This window comes from Megalobrama amblycephala, linkage group LG10 (genome assembly GCF_018812025.1).
Source record: "Megalobrama amblycephala isolate DHTTF-2021 linkage group LG10, ASM1881202v1, whole genome shotgun sequence".
NCBI lineage: Eukaryota > Metazoa > Chordata > Actinopteri > Cypriniformes > Xenocyprididae > Megalobrama > Megalobrama amblycephala.
The window spans coordinates 24,663,369-24,680,265 of NC_063053.1; the positions used below are offsets into that span (position 1 = coordinate 24,663,369).

Consider the following 16,897-nt stretch of genomic DNA (forward strand, 5'->3'; position numbering starts at 1 on the left):
CCGAGTACTGCAAATTACCCTTTAAGAGTTGGGTTTTGTAAGCCTCGTCATTCAGTGAAAGGTCATAGTGGTTTGGATACCTTTTATATGAGATCGTATTTAGTTCACATGCATGGACAGAATGGCCTATTTCTGTCAGTGTTTCCCTGGAGCTTATGTTACAGGTGCAGCAGATGTCTTAAGTTATACAGCTGACATAGTTGAATATTGGCATTTCCATTAGTAGTTTTCCATTCACTCTCCTTATGAAGAAACATGAAGTTGACCTGTAGTTGACACCTACGCTAAATAAAGTATCTGGAGTTGTGGCAGTGGATAGAGTTCAGATTTGTGTCAAAACACTGTTAAAAGAATAGTTCACTTAAACATGAAAATATTTAAAATGAAGAAAATGGAAGAACATGAACAACTGCAACATTACTTCTTCATATTGAAACATTGCAGATGACTTGAATATACTGTACATTATATAGTGTTGAATTGTCCTTTTGGAGCTTGACAGTAAAAAAAAAAAAAAAAAAAAAAAAATGCTATCTACTTTCACTGAATGGACAACATGAGCCAGAACATTAGGCAAGGAAAGTTTATTTATATAGCACATTTTATACACAATGGTAATTCAAAGTGTTTTACATGAAAAGGATTAAAAAAAAATAAAATAATGATACATAATAAAAGCTAATTAAGTAATAAAATGAAGAATAAAAAGTAAAAAAATACAGATTCTAATATTTTTAAAAGTAAACGTAATTAAAAACCAATAAGAAAAGAGCAGAACTAATAAGATGACGCAGTGCATGTTAAGAATTTCTCCTTAAAAAAAAAAAAAAAAAATCAATGGATTCAGAACTAAATGAAGGTGAGTAAACGATGACTTTTACCCTATTTTGCCTGTTGCCTGAAGAGTATTAGGAGCATTTCCAAGGTTAATTCAGGCTTGAGTGGTTCCTGGCAGTTGTGCTGATTGGATAATACGCCTGTGTGGACACACCCCCACCCCGCAGCAGTAGAAAATGAAATCACTCAGAGGAACTGAAAGAGCCACCTCAGCTATAATCTGTCCTCTGACCAACCCAGTGCTAGCAGCTGGAGGTCCCATTACTACAATGCATAGTAATTACTGGTGGTTTCTAATGCATGAAACATCCATTACTATTGCCCTTTTAAGAAAAACAAAAAACCTCTAACCCTAAATTTTAAACAGTGTTGTTTTTTGTTATGCCACTTGTTAAAGGTAGGTGTGTTTCGAATTTAGCTTTTGTAGGGTTGCACAATACATCGGCCGATTTATTCGAATTATTTGAACTTAAGTCAAGTCACCTTTTTGTATAAAGGGCTATATAAATATCAGATTGTTTCAAAACAGCTTTACAGTAATAAACAGGAAGATATTGATCAATGACACAAACCGAATTTAATTCTGCTATAAATCAGCTCTAAGAAAGACAGTGTCATTATTCAGCTAAAGTCGGTTCAATGTTGATTGTGTCTAGTTCACTAACTGTGTAAAGTTCATCAAATAACAAATGAGTTCAATTCTGCAGAAAACAATGATGTCATTGTCCAGCTCAGTTCATTTCTCATCCAATAGTTTCAGTGCAGTCAAGTCAATAATATTGCTGAATATTAAGTGTCTAAGTCCTAGTTCTCTAACCCTTTTCAGTGTTGGCAAGTATATATGATGGCTAGTGTTTAAAAGATTTTAAAACTTTTGTAGTGTATTCTAGCCTAAATACTCACTCAAAGTTAAGTTTTAAAAACACTAATATGATAACACTGTTAAATATAATCTTTTACAAATCTCAAAATGAATATCTAATTTTTCAGACAGATCTTTCAGACTTTTTAATGTCTTATTTTTAAATATTTAGACAAAATTGGCCATTGATAAGCCAGTTGCCTACTTCTGCCTAAACAGCAGCTCTACCTTCATGTTTCAGCATGCCGGATAGATTACAACCCTACCTTTTCTAAACTAAGTTTGCCATGGTTTATCCCAGTCTCCAAGCAGAAGGAGATAAATACAAAATTTTGAATAATATGAATTAGGGCTGGATGATTAACCGAAAAGTAATCGAAATCGAAATTCAGAACCTTTAATCGATGTAATTTTCCCATGTCGGTTATTTCGTTTTTTAAATCCTGTTAATACTTTCCCCTTAAAAACATACTACCACGTGTGTAGTCATGTGACCCCGCCCCGTCCAGTCAGCGACATGGAAGCAACACGGAGGCGAACTCAAACAGCGAGTCAACACACAGACAGTGCGTGAGCGGCAAGCCCCGAGGTGAGATCAGTTTGACTTGCGTCTTCACTAAACTTGGTCAAGACTATGTGTTTTAAGGCTTGCCAGTTTAAACATTCATGCGATTTTTAGACCATCGGATATGTATCCTTATATTGAGCTATATTATATAGCGCTGATGCGTTGTGGCACACGAACACTCATACAGACAGTAGCTGCACATCACATGAAGATCGCGCACACCGAGAGGAGCGCAGAAACTCGTTGTCAACGCTGTCCTGTGATTTATCATTGAAAGCTTCACAGCTTCACAATGAATAGAGACGGTATGATTAATTTTAACATGCAATCGCTCTCATTAATGCATTCAAATAAATGTACTGGTACTGTGCTAATTTATCTGTATCTGATTTACAACGAGCAGAAATCTGTAAGAAATGTTACAAACCATTGATAAAATAACTGCTGAAAGTGAGTTATGTCGGAGCACTCTTTCATTAGGAAAAAATATCCCACCTTTTAATAGTCAAGCATATTTACAGTACAAGCCTTGTCAGTGAACTATGAGGACAAAAAAACAAAACAAACAAAAACAAAAAACAAAATAATCATTCATTAATCATAATCGAGGTAAAACGTTCAATAATCAAGATTTTGATTTTAGGTCATATCGTCCAGCCCTAACTGACAGTTATTGAGCTGAATTGAATCAACATTGAACTAAATCGAGTTGGATAATCACACTGTTGTCTTCTGTAGAGCTGCTTTTATAGCTGAATTGAATTTTTGTAATTGATGAACTTTCCTTTTGTCGGCCAAATAATTATCGGTTTATCTGTATCGGGCAGAATTTTCAAATCGGTGTATCCCAAAAGTGGAGAAGGGTCTGGCTGCAGACCATGGACGACTGGAGCTCCACTCTCGAACAGGAAATACGTCACCTCCACTTGTGTTTTACTAACGTCTACACCTACCCCAACCCTAAACCTACCCTTTACAGTAATGCAAATACTTGTTTTACTAACGTCTACACCTACACCAACCTTAAACCTACCCTTACAATAATGCAAATACAGTAATTAAACTAGTGGAGGTGACGTATTTCCTGTTCGAGAGTGGAGCTCCACTCGCCCCCTCAGGCTGCAGCTAGACCCTATTGGAAAAGTGTTTGACAGTAAAACAGGAATAAAAGTCCCATGCTTACATTGAAGGAGGGATCCTATCCATACCTTAAGACTTTTGACTTGGACCAATAAGCAACAACCTAGCAACCAACCACCCAGAACCACCATTGGCAACCATCCTATATACCTTTGCTTTGTTGCGCTTACATGTACTCACTCACATTTATTTAATTTACTTCTGACATTTTGGAAAGAATGTGCTTTATCCTACCTTTGTAGGACAACTTCCTTAACCTATAGCAGCTCTATTTGTACAGTCTTTATTTTTAGTCTACACAGCAGACAAACAGCCTGTTCATTACACCTCAGCATTTGAGGTTATCTTCATTGGCCGCTATTCTCAAAATTACATCTATTGAATTTAGTTCAAGTGTTTGTGTTTACATTTTTTTTGGTTTTTTTTTTTGGTTGGTTTCTTTCAGAGGCATTGAATCTCTTTTGAGCAAGTTTGCTCAGACTTGTCAGATAAAAGTTTTAATAAAACTTTGACTTTGGAAACTTTGCAGGATCAGAAAGTTGTGCTAGTCCTGTGCATAGAAGAGGATGAGACCTTCCTGCCTCTTAAAGCTGGATTTCTCACAATCCCTTGTTACAGAGTCAGCATCTGCATCAATAAAATATATGACTTAAGTGTGATTTCTTGCCGCTTTCTCTATGCTTGGAGCATTTGAAATCCCATTGAATTCGTGACTGAATATTGAGGTAGGGTAATGCGCTGGCTTTGGCCTGCAGGTAAACTAAACCATCTAAAAGCAATAAATGAAAGAGCCCCATTCCGGATTAGAAGCGTCCATGTCCAATATTCTCTCTCGTCTCTCAGGTATGTTCAGAGGTGATTTCTATATGAAGCGATTGTAAATTAAATTTCCCCCATGACACCTGATCTGGAGTTGGCTGGCAATATTATAGCGCTGATGAAAGAGGGTCAGTGTAGTCAGAACTGCGGCTCCCGGCATGGGATTTGTATTTACATGCCTTAGCACAGAAGCCCACTGAGCCTCCCAGAGTGTGAGAGAGTTGCTTTGAGACTGAATCCCCCTCCCTCTTCGGAAGGAGCTTGGTTTAGACACAGGAAACCACTCAAACTTGCCCCTGAGCTCTGTCTGCATTCATACATGGAGCTCTTCTGGGACTTACTGGCATTCAGCTCTAACATGACATGGCTGAAACTGTCCAGATTTGCCAGCGTCCCACTTCCTCTGCTGTTTTCCATCATGAAGAATCACAGCGGTGACAGTGATTGATGGAAGAAGCATCATGCACAAGTCTGTAGGAAGAAGCAGGTTTGAATCGATTTCCAGGCATGTGGAAAAACTATGTTTTCCTAATCGACTTTTCATACTAATCTTCAGCTGTAACTGTTAATGTTGTTTGCTAATGTTAACTGCTGATGCTGTTATGTCCAGCACAGTTGGTTCGCTCAAGCAAACAGATTGCATTTCCGCTTGGTTCTGTGAGTGGCACATAAATTACACACTTCATCTGCTTCCTTCCATGAGAAAATGTTTTGGATATCGTAAAATGGACACTCATTTATTACTGCTGAAACTAAGGCCTTTCCAGGAGGTGTTTTAGCGCCGCAGGGGAACAGTGGTGAATCGGGATGCCTCCCGCAGCCCTGCCCTCATGTCTGACTACTCCCACAGTCAGGAGGTTCATAACAAAGGCCAACCGAGTTCAACCACTCAAATCTAGTAGAGAGATCGATGTCTGTCATGAAATGTTTTTCATCACATAACACTTTCCATCATCCTTGAAGCATGTCTTCTGCACTGTTCACACACTCTGAAAAACTTTGTATATAAATCAATGAACCTTCTGGGAAACGCAGACACGTTTTCCATTCACTAAGGTAGCTCACTTCTGAGGTAACCAAATTCTCAGGATTGTATTGGCATAGAAAGCAATCCTAGAATGCAGTATGTCATGCTCTGTCCATCCCAGTTTGAATGTCATTAAAATATACCGTTCTACCCAATGCTTGTGTGCTTTTTTTTTATGTTTACTTTGTGTTGTCAGCTTAGCAACATGCTAACACAAACTCTGTTTAGTTTTAACCAAAGTCGCTTAAAGGCAAACCTCCAAGGTTGGCGAAAAAAGCCTAACGCTGTGATACACAGGGATAAATACAAGGCAGTTTATTTGAATGGATGTCAATGAAGGAGAAGCTTCATTATGTTGAATAAACTGCTTTTGTGGGGAAACATCTGATCATTTAATGGATCTACAGCCTAACGGGTAATCTTCAACATATTTGCCATTAAACATTACATTTTTGTCTATTTTGAGAGTTTACACTGACAATATTGCTGTTTTATAAGAGATGTCAAAGACAATTTTGAGGCGTTTAGGATTCAGTTAATGGAACTTCTCGTTCATTTCTATGGTATCAGCAAACAGTGATTCATTGTTGCAAAATTTGTTGACAGAAATCAAATGATGTCAAGGATATGATGTAATTGCTTATCAAGGCACACCTGATTTAAGTTGACCGTTACACCCTCTCCAATGGTTGGTATCTCCTAATTAGACCATATCTGTTTTAACCTTACTGATTTCTTTCTGATTTCCTGTCACATATTTTAACACATTATTTTGCATGAATAATGAACTAAATTTTGGACGATGCCTTAGATATATTGTAAAAAATATCCCTGGTATGTTAATACAGGATGATGTATTGGTGCCTGTGTATTTTGCGATGTATTACTGTATATTTCAAGTAGGGCTGAGCAATACAGCTAAAAAAATTATCACGATATAATGTTTCATATTGCTCCGTATCGATAATTATTGAAAAAAAAAATGTAATAAACTTTTTTCAAAAAAAGGACAATACCAATCCATTTAACCAATAGATTTTTAATTAAGGCAAACAACAAATAATTTTAAATAAAAAATAAAATGTAAACATCTTTCTTATATTTTATATGAAGATAAATAAATCAGCATTAAAGAAACTTAGAGCTGCACAATTCTGGATAAATTGAGAAACTTTTTTGTTTTGTCAAACTAAGATCACAATTCTGAATGACAGCTAAACAAAATGACGTAATTTGTTACTAGAGATAATATTAATTGCTGCAGTCTATATTTTAAATTTTTTATTTATTTGAGTTAATTATTTTTAAAAAATCTGTTTGGATGTATGATTCAATGACTCATTAATAAATACTCGTTTCATTACTGGATGTATGATTCAATGACTCATTAATAAATACTCGTTTCATTACTGGATGAATCAGTGTATTTGAAAGAATCTGTTGAATCTGTTTTTCAACACTCACTTGTCGCCACCTGGTGTTGAAACAATGTAATCGATAAATGCGTCGTTTTCAGCGCCAAGTTTCTTTCAGAAGCTGATTTGCTTAATTTTGATCGGTAACATAAATATTAGTGCTTATATCTGAACTATAAACTTTTATCTCAGTATTTCTGTGATAATTTGAATATTTGTAACACAAAAATAAAGATACCGTGTGGTTGAAAACACTGTGCAGCTGTTAATACAGACATGACGACTGCTCTCTCAAGACGAACTTTGAAGTAGATCAACTGTAAGACGTAAGGAAACCATGAAACTGCCACACAGAGCTTATACGTACTTTTTATTCACAATCTCCTCGTCACCGGCAGGAACAGCACTTATTTTCATGTGTTTGTGTGTTCTGATTTCAAGTGCCGATTGCGCAACTGAACTGAGCAGCTTGTTTGCGTGTCACTCGTAGCGTGTCTGTTTGAGCTTGAGAGTTGTTCATGCAACCGAACTTCTTGTCTGTTCACATTTTAATCCATTTAACCCTTAAATGCATGACTGTTTCGCCAATCATTCTTACATATTCGGGTCTTTATCGACCCAGATCTATATCTAACACGGAAGGATCTCTACCTGTCGCGATAATATAAAACTCTTCTGATATTAGAGTAACAATTACAGAAGAATAAATTAAAGCATATTTTGTTACCTTTTGGAGCTTGAAAGGGCTCCGTTTGAGCAGATGTTTTATGCCATCATCACTGTCCTCGTCAGAGCTCATTTTCCCAGTAAATTCAGCAAATAATGGGCTAGTTTTATGTTTGGAGGTCACAAATATGAGCCCATTCGCGATCTCAAATGTATTCTCAAAACTATATAATTTTCAACATCTTCAAAATCAATATTTCCATCGCTAACAGCTTCACCAGATCCATCCAGTAACAGTTACAGTCATATTTGATTGTGTACAGTACTTGCTCCGCAGTAAATCGCTAAGCCATTTCATGTTTTTCTTATTATTTCGTTTTCTGTCTGAATGAGTCGTCACTTCAGCATTGTGTTTCAGACATATCCACCTTGTGGAATAAAGGTGAATTGCACTTATTCCGTCATCTAAGATTAAATTATTGTTGTGCAGAAAAAATATACTTACACTGATACACACCTCGGGTCGTTTGCGACCTTTTACAATTTTTTTTTACAAAAAATGAATACAAAAATATGCATTCTCTTATAATTTTATGATTTTTTTTCTTGTTATATTCTTTATAATGAATTGATTGAGGAATACCAAGAAGGTTGATGTCTAACTTTAAAAAATGAACGAGGAGGAGGGTAGTGAATGACGTCCCGGGTCACTAAAGACCCGAGGTATGCATTTAAGGGTTAAGTGAAACTAAATCAAGAGTTATATCGAACGTTTTTTTTTCTATCGTTATCAATTAAGACGTACCGTCGATAAATATCAATAGCGTTTTATCGCCCAGGCCTAATTTCAAGTGATATAATGTTAATATACCAATCTACTTGAACTACCTAAATCTGCTCTTTGCCATAAATGATGACCACCATAATAATATTCATGATGAATCAGAGCTCATCATAAGTGTCTTGTCCATAAAGCATGGCCAATAATCAATTCTTCTTTGAGAATAGATGTTATTTTTTCTCCCACCCCTAGTATATAGTGGAGTCGCATGGACCAATTTGGTTCTTTCTGTATTTCATCCTTCGTGGAGCTTGACAAGTGTGGTCACTGTGGTCACATTTGTTGTTTCATGGAAAGATGGGGAAAGAATCTTAAAAAAAAAAGCAAAAAAACAACAACACGTGTTTGGAGCGACTTGGCAGAGTAAATAATAATGTGTTGTTTTTAATGAAATTTGAGTTGTTTGGATTGCTAATGTTGACTTTTGTTTTATGTCCACCTTTGTTGTTTGGATGTTTAAGTAAATGAAGCTAGTGTTGTCAAAATTACCAACTTTGGTACAAAAATGTAAAAAATGTGATGATACCAGCATTGGCCATTGATTGGCCATTGTGTTCACAGGCTCAACATGTGTCTGTGATTGGCTACAATGATCAAGGTTTCAAAAACATGTTGTAAATAGACATCTTTGACGCTCTTCACAGAGCGCTTACACAGTTACACATGGGAGCGTTTGAAAACAGGCAAGATCCATCAGCGGATATATTAGGGATCAGGTGATAGACGGATCTGCTGATAGATGGGGCTCGGTGAAGAGCGTCAACAATGTCTATTTACAACATGTTTTTGAAGCGTTGATCATTGTAGTCAATCACAGACCCATCCGTTGAGCACGTAAACACAGTGGCCAATCAGATGTGTTTAAGTTAGTCAGAATCTAATCAACATCACTCAAAATAAGAGGGGGAAATGCTGGTATCGTCACATTTTTAAAATATCAGGACAACACAGCTAACAACTGAAAATCTGTGGAGAAAATCAGGTAGTGGGCTTCTAGTTTGAGGAGAGCTGAAGTGGATAAGCTAGAACAGACCTTTCATTTTATGTGGTCTCTGTTCAGCTTTGCTTCACATACCTCAGTGTCTCTAGCTGCTGTATGCTGTAGTTTTTCCCGAAACTCTTTTAACAAACCATACTGCAGCTGTCTTGTTCCTGACTGCTGGTGCGTCAACCTGGAAAACAGTTTATTTGTTTTCTGTTTATTCCACATCTTCTCTTGCCTGCTCTCTTCCTTTTCGTCATGCTCTTTCTTTTCTACCTTTATTCTTTCAGAATAATAATTCCCAATATGTCCGTGTCTTGCTCAGAGTTTACTGAGAGCTCTTTCTAATTAAACTAGTAGGTTAACGCTGTGTGGCTTGTCCTGTGTTGCCTCTCATTGCTTGGAATGTCTTTGAGATGCTGACTGTGGGAACATCTGTTGAATAGCTCCTGGATCCCGTTTGCGTCTGCCTCATCGTTTCTCCTTCGAAGAGCCCAGCGGTGCAGAGAGACAGATGAAAAGGGAAAGCGCTGAGGTTTGTAAGTTAGGCAGGCTAATATAAGAGAGACATGACTTCACACATGCATGGGAGTCTCCATCTGTTGTTGTTCTTGGCTCGTCTCTGTGCTTCACACAGATATATCAGCATCGCTATGCTACTGTTGCGAGGCAGTACAGTTCATCCTCTCGCGTTCTCCCTGGCTGGATCTCGGCGCACATTCCCCTGCTCTGTACTCCCTGGAATTGCCCTATGCTGTAATGAGCACTCTATCTGGCTTAAGCAGGCTATGAACAGTAGGGAAAAGACTCATGGGTTTTCAACACTTAAAATTGTTAATCCATTTGGGTGAACCTAATCCTGGGTTATTTTCACGCTTGTCCATACTTAATTAGTTTATTATTTCATCCTTTATTCTTTTTAGGTTGGCTAGGGATGCAGGGTATCTTTGTTACCATATCAATTATCAGCTGTTTAAGGGATAGTTCACCCAAAAGTGAAAATTTGATGTTTATCTGCTTACCCCCAGGGCATCCAAGATGTAGGTGACTTTGTTTCTTCAGTAGAACACAAATGATGATTTTTAACTCCAACCGTCATGGTCTGTCAGCCGAATAATGCGTGTCAGTGGGAACTTTGTCTATAAGAGTAAAAAAACAAAACATGCACAGACAAATCCAAATTAAACCCTGCGGCTCGTGACGACACATTGATGTCCTAAGACAAAAAATGATCGATTTGTGCGAGAAACTGAACAGTATTTATATCATTTTTTACCTCTAATACACCACTATGTCCAACTGCCCTCCACATCCGGTGTCTGAGGTCTGAAAACGCTATCTGATGCCGGAAGTGATCTCTCACGCTTTGCTTCAATGAGTACGAGACATCACTTCTGTTGTCAGAGCGTGTTCAGACCTCATACACTGCGCAGGGCAGTTGGACATAGTGGTGTTTTAGGGGTAAAAAATGATATAAATACTGTTCGGTTTCTCGCACAAACCGATCGTTTCGTGTCTTAGGACATTAATGTGTCATCACGAGCCGCAGGGTTTAATTTGGATTTGTCTGTGCATGTTTTTTTTACTCTTATAGACGAAGTTCCCACTGACATTCATTATACGACTGACAGATGGCAACGGTTGGAGTTAAAAATCATCATTTGTGTTCTACTGAAGAAACAAAGTCACCTACATCTGGGATGCCCTGGGGGTAAGCAGACAAACATCAAATTTTCATTTTTGGGTGAACTATCCCTTTTAATAAAGATTTTATTATTATTTTTTTTTCATTTATCTATCTTTATACTGTAATCTATAGTAAATCTCAAAATTCTGTACATTATAATGTAGTGATGCTTAAATTCTCTAAATTCACAAATGATTGTTTTTAGTGTTTTATTTTTCATACTTATTTTAACAAAATACTATAGAATTTTAATATCTGTTCTCACCTATAGCATGGCAATAATTACCTGCTTTTTCAAAATTCGAATGTCAATGCATCCCGATTCATAATCCCCCATTGTTGCGGTGTTTGATCATATATTATGGTTATGGGAGTTATATTATATTATTCTGTTGGTTAAGATAATGCTCTTGGCCACACATACTAGGTGGACTTAATTACTGTGTCCTAACATGAAATACTTACAAGATTATCGTGTAACTACACGTTGTTCTGGAAAATTCCCACATTTACTGCTAATGCGTTTGAGTTATGGTTAGGTTTAGGAGTAAGGGTAGGTTTAGGGTTAGGATTATAGGGGTTGGATTATGGTCAGGGGTGTAACTACAAATGTCAATTAAATGCAAGTACTTTAAATGTAATTATAATGCACCACCATATATGTATATTATAAGTATATCAAATGGCTAAGTACATTTAGGCCACTTAATGTGTGTGACTATTGCTTTTGCTGGAAAATAAACAGGACAAGTTGTGGAAATTAAACTACAAACTCAACACATTTTTTTTTTTTTGTATTTCTTAAATGTAATTTAATTGAGAGATAAACTAGGGTTAAAGTGGCCCTAAACTAAAGAATCAAAACAACTCCCAGTGTTGAGTGATTTGTGTGTGGTCACATTTTCAACTCATGGAGGAGGAAGGTGGTTGGCGCAGATAGCCTCGTGGGAAGCATGCTGACATACAGCACTTTTCCGCTTCAGGCGACCCGAGTTCGAGTCCCGGCTTGTGGACCTTTCCCGATCCCGTCCCCCTCTCTCTCCCACTTCGCTTCCTGTCTTACTGTCCCTTTATAATAATGGCAAAAATGCCAAAAATGAATTGTAAAAAAAAAAAAAAAATGGAGGAGAAAGGTGAGTTGTGGTTCACCTGAACACACCGAATGTGAAAAATTCTTGATATTTGATTGAAGAACAGAAGAGTCATCGACAGACCTGTGTTCACCGCATTATGCTCAATCTCTCATTAGCATAATTTGGAAAGTCAGTGGTCTGGCGTCAACACTGACATTTATAATGTTTCAGCAGACCTCAATATAGTGCAACGATTAAGTCCGATGACGGGCGCGCTCGCCTGCAGACAGGTTAATCAGGCGGCGCTCGAAAATAGAATGTCAACTGTTGTGTTATATTCAAATGTCTCTGACATCCACATATTTTAATTCCATATTCATTTATTGGCTTTATAAGCCATTTCATATCAGCTGAGCTTTAAAGTCACTCATGTAATTACAGGTGGGTTATGTTAATTAGACAAAGTTCTGACTTTGACATTTAAGGGCTCTATATTTTTCCTGTGATAACTGCCGAGCGCTTTGACTTCATGATGGATTACTCATGTGGTTCTTTCTTTCAAACATTTCCATCTTGTTCTTTCTTGTATATGGAATAACTAGGTCAAGGAGAGCTAGTCAATGTGTTGGGTGTGTATCAACTAGAAAAAAAGCATGGTGTACTTTCACACTGACATGTTAACGGTTATTATTGTTGACAAACTAAAACTATTAAAAACATTTCTGTTAATTGAAATAAAGCTGAAAGAAAATACAATATAAATATTAGTTGAAAACTTAAAATTAGAAATGCTGCCTTGGCAATATACTGAAATTTTGAACAGAAAGTTGTAGCACTTAAATTATTAACTGGTAATAAATAAAAAAAACTAAAACTAAAATTAAAACTGAAATAAAAATAAATTAAACATAAATAGCAATATATATAAAAATGAATACAATGACAAAAGCACATAATGAAATTACTAAAAATTAAACTAAAATTATCATGTGAACTAAAAATATGGAAAATAACCTAATTCTAAATATATACACATAGTAAAACTAAATGAACTGCTTGGTGATTAGTCAACTACTAATGACTTGTCGTGTAAACCCTAATATGAATATGTGCTAAAATGTAGCTACTCTTTACAGTACATAATTCATTAACTTCATGAACTAACAATGAATAAGTTTTGCATTTATTAATCTAGGCTAAATTATAAATTGTTCATAGTACATTGGTGTTAATCTTTTGAGAATTATAACAAAACTACTTTTTCAAAGTGGGGATTTTTTTAGTGTGTTTTTATTTTTTTATTTTTTTTAGCATTTCAATTTAGAGTTAATTTTTTTTTTTTTATAATAATTTATTGATTTAAATACTTGTGGCCCCTTTGGAAGTTTGTAGGGGCCTCCGATGGGCCCCAGCTGCATGATTGAGAACCACCGATAAAGTATCTATGCAACATTTGCAACAATGTAATAAGGAAAATTATCTAATTAGTTATTTTTTCAGTTATTAATATATCCTCATTTCAATTTCCTCACATAGTTATAATCCGAAATACTGCTGCAAGCAATGCTTAGAGTTGTGGTCCTCATGCAGGCATCTCAGCATTTGCCCATCCCATTCCCTCTCTTTCTCCTTCCATCTTTACCAGTCATTTTCTCTGCACCCCTTAGAGTAAAAAAAAAAGAAAGAAGAATAACGAAAAGCTCACTTTGAGATGTGGAATGTCAGTATAAGTTAAGGAGCTGGTGAGCAGTGATTTACTTTCACCATTTATAAAGACTCAACTCTTGACTTGAAATGTCACTCGAGGCACATGGAGCCAGGGTTAGTGCTGTGGATGTCAAACTGAAGACGTCACACACAAATGCACAGTTTTCTTATGTCTTTCAGAGGCAAGGCTGTATCAGCTCACTGATTTATAGGCCTGTCCTCTAATAGCTGACTAAACATTAGTCGACGAGAAGAGGTGTAGTCGACCAAGTTTTAATGAATCGGTTTGTCGCAGAAAATAAACCCCTCTAGAGGATTTGGCAAAGTCAAGCAGTCTGACGGACAGATTGTTTACATGGCTGGTCCGTGTGGTAATTATGGCAGGCAGGAAATTCAAATGTTCGCCTTTCATCGACATCAAATGTGTCTTATCATTTTAAACATGCAAGTAGTGGCCTAATGTTAGCCACTTAACATGGCTGCTCCCTCTAACGTTAACGTTATCCTAGATAAACATTTGCTATATTTACGCACATAGGATATCCAAGTTTGGGCTGGGCGATTTTCTTTTCTTTTCTTTTTTTTTTATTTTCAGATTAATTCGAATTTAATGTTTTTGGGGGGTTTTTCAATCGGGAAATTGCGTTTTTAAATAAAACTGTTAGCAAATGTTACAATTAGACATGTTGACAATACAGGAATTATAACCGTTGAGAAGAAAATGATCCGACCACATGATGGCGCGCCTGATTAACTGCTCTGGTGTGACATAGAACACATCGCTAGTCTTAAGCGGCTGTTCACTCAGAAATACATTATTGTGTTGAAAAAAAATGAGACGCAGGCAGTTGAGTGGGAAAAAAAGCAAAGTTATTAAATGCGAGTTGAACTTTTTTAACTTGAGCGTTACGTGTTTAGAATGCCGTTTTATGGGTGAGATGCTGCAAAAGACGCAAGACACAAGTGCAACAGCCAAACACGTCCGCCAAATATAAAAACAATAGGAAAAATAGCGCAGTGGAATGCAAAAACCTGCAAAGAACTACTACTGTATGTTTGATATTTCATGTTAGCATGATGATGACATGCTGAAAGGTGCTGTTATTTTCTGTTAATAATGGCCTATTACTGATATTATTTATTGCTATTACTAATATATATATATATATATATATCCACAATTCTCAATATAATATTGAACCGTTCGGTACGACATCCACGGTTCAATACGCGCTTGTGAATTGCGGTTTTTTTCGGTTTTACGTTTAAATAATTTATGTGTGTTTTATTTCTCTCCGAATTGACTGTTTGTGTGTGCCTGTAAGTCTACGAGTACTCCTCCCCGCGAGTAAATATTCAATCACTATGCTCTAAAGTTAGGGGGCGCTGAACCATCATTCCACACTTTAACATGGCGAGCGGCGGGGAAGTGAGGCTACAGTACGAGGAAGCGCCGGCTTCTTTCAAATCCGTGGTGTGGAGACATTTCGGTTTTGCCGTTGAGTATAATCAAAGACTATAGACCTTATTTACCAGAGAAACAAGCGCGCCGCCATCTTTATAAAATTGTCTTTGAACTTCCGTTTTGCGGTAGCTCTGTACATTTCTATGGCATCGCTGTCAAAGAATAATTAGCTGGTTAAGTGGATTTACTTGTTGTAGAGTTAATGAAAGTTATCATGAGCATTGTTATGTTTAAAGCAGATGTCTTAACAAATGTCAGTAGATCGGGAAGATTTTCAAACGAGCAGGTCATTCATAAATGTAATATCGCTGTGGAAATACAAACCGGAAGTCAAAAGACAACAAGCGCAACGCTGAAAAGGGGCGGGGCTACATAAGGTCTATAGAATAACACAAGACGCGTCACTCGTATTGTTTTGAATGGGAGAAAGTGAAACGCGCAATATGGTGGAATAAGTCCCGCCTTCTAAATAAGAGCCAATCGCTGACTGATAAAGTCATCGCGTCACTGCAGCGGCCGTTAGAAGCACCGGTTTCTATAGAAACAGCCAGACGAGTGTCTCCGAAATGAGGCACAAGAGACGCGCATTTAGGTCTGCGCATGCGCATTAGCTTGATCCAGCCTGAAAAGTACAGATTTTTTGTCATGATTCCAGCGTTTGAGAAAAAAAATAAAATAAAATGAGGCAGTTGTTGTCAGATTTTATTGGTGATTTCAAATATTAAATTTAATCGAAAGCTTGGTAAACAGCTTTGGAGAATTTGTTTGTACAGTTTGTACATGGGCTACCAACAGCTGTGAGATGTCAGTGTTAATTTTAAAATAAAAAATTATTTTATATTATACAATACACTAGAAACTAGTGGACTTTTCTTTGCTTTTAAATAAAATAAAGGAGTATTGCAATAAATCGTTTTTACTTTTTCTACTAACCTCTTACTGTTCCTATTGCCTAAGCATAGAATAACAAACTGAACCGAACCGAACCGAAAACCGTGGTTAAAAAACCGAGGTATGTATTGAACCGTGGGCTAACTGTATTGTTGCATCCCTAATATAAATATATATATATATATATATATATATATATATATATATATATATATATATATATATATATATATATATATATATATATAGCATTTTTCTTATTTTATATTATTTTTGAGTGTATAGGATATGTTTAAGATAAGTTTGTACAACATTTGCCTTCATATTTCATGCATATTTTCTGCAAAGATATTTAACAAATAAGTAATTTGTAGTATATTGTAGTCGCGTTTTTAAGTAGACAAGATTCAAGATTTTATTTTTTTATGCCATTATCGCCCAGCCCTAATCCAAGTGTTTGTGCGGAGTGTGGAAGCTAAATTGTACAGCACTTACTGCATGACGTTTAACTTAACGTGCATTTCGACACATCCACTCTACTGCCGAGATGAGTCACTTCATTTTTGCAGCCAACATTGACTCAAAATCACTAGTTTAGTAATAAATTATTAAAATCCTTGCTGGTTTCCTCTCGCTCCTCACCAGTGCATTTTTCCAGTCCCTGGATCTGAATCCATCTCATTGTTGCCAATGGTTCCAGTGCTCTGCTTTGTTTCCTGAGCCATGGATAAAGACAGCACATGCAACAGTAGTTTGGTCTGGAGCTGATGGAAATGAAAATAGGATTTTTTTTTTCTTTTCTTATTGGCTCTATGTCTCTCAGCTATTTATGATGTCTTCCCCTGCTGCGTAATTGCACAGCCCACTCATGAGCCCTGCTGGGTCAAATAGGAGAGAATTGTCAGAGGTGCGATGCA

At 36.7% G+C, this 16,897-nt stretch overlaps 1 protein-coding gene across 3 annotated transcripts in view; it reads left to right on the top strand.

The window, feature by feature from the left end:
- The window catches only part of tjap1 (tight junction associated protein 1 (peripheral)), a 152,001-nt gene that overhangs the window by 17,432 nt on the left and 117,672 nt on the right, over positions 1–16,897 (top strand). The window contains exon 1 of one of the 3 annotated variants that reach the window (XM_048205549.1): positions 10,830–10,868. The exons of the other annotated variants lie outside the window; for them this stretch is intronic. The gene's annotated coding sequence lies outside the window, so the exon portion shown is untranslated. Of the gene's footprint in view, positions 1–10,829; positions 10,869–16,897 lie in introns of those variants that run through there. 3 annotated transcript variants of the gene reach the window in all.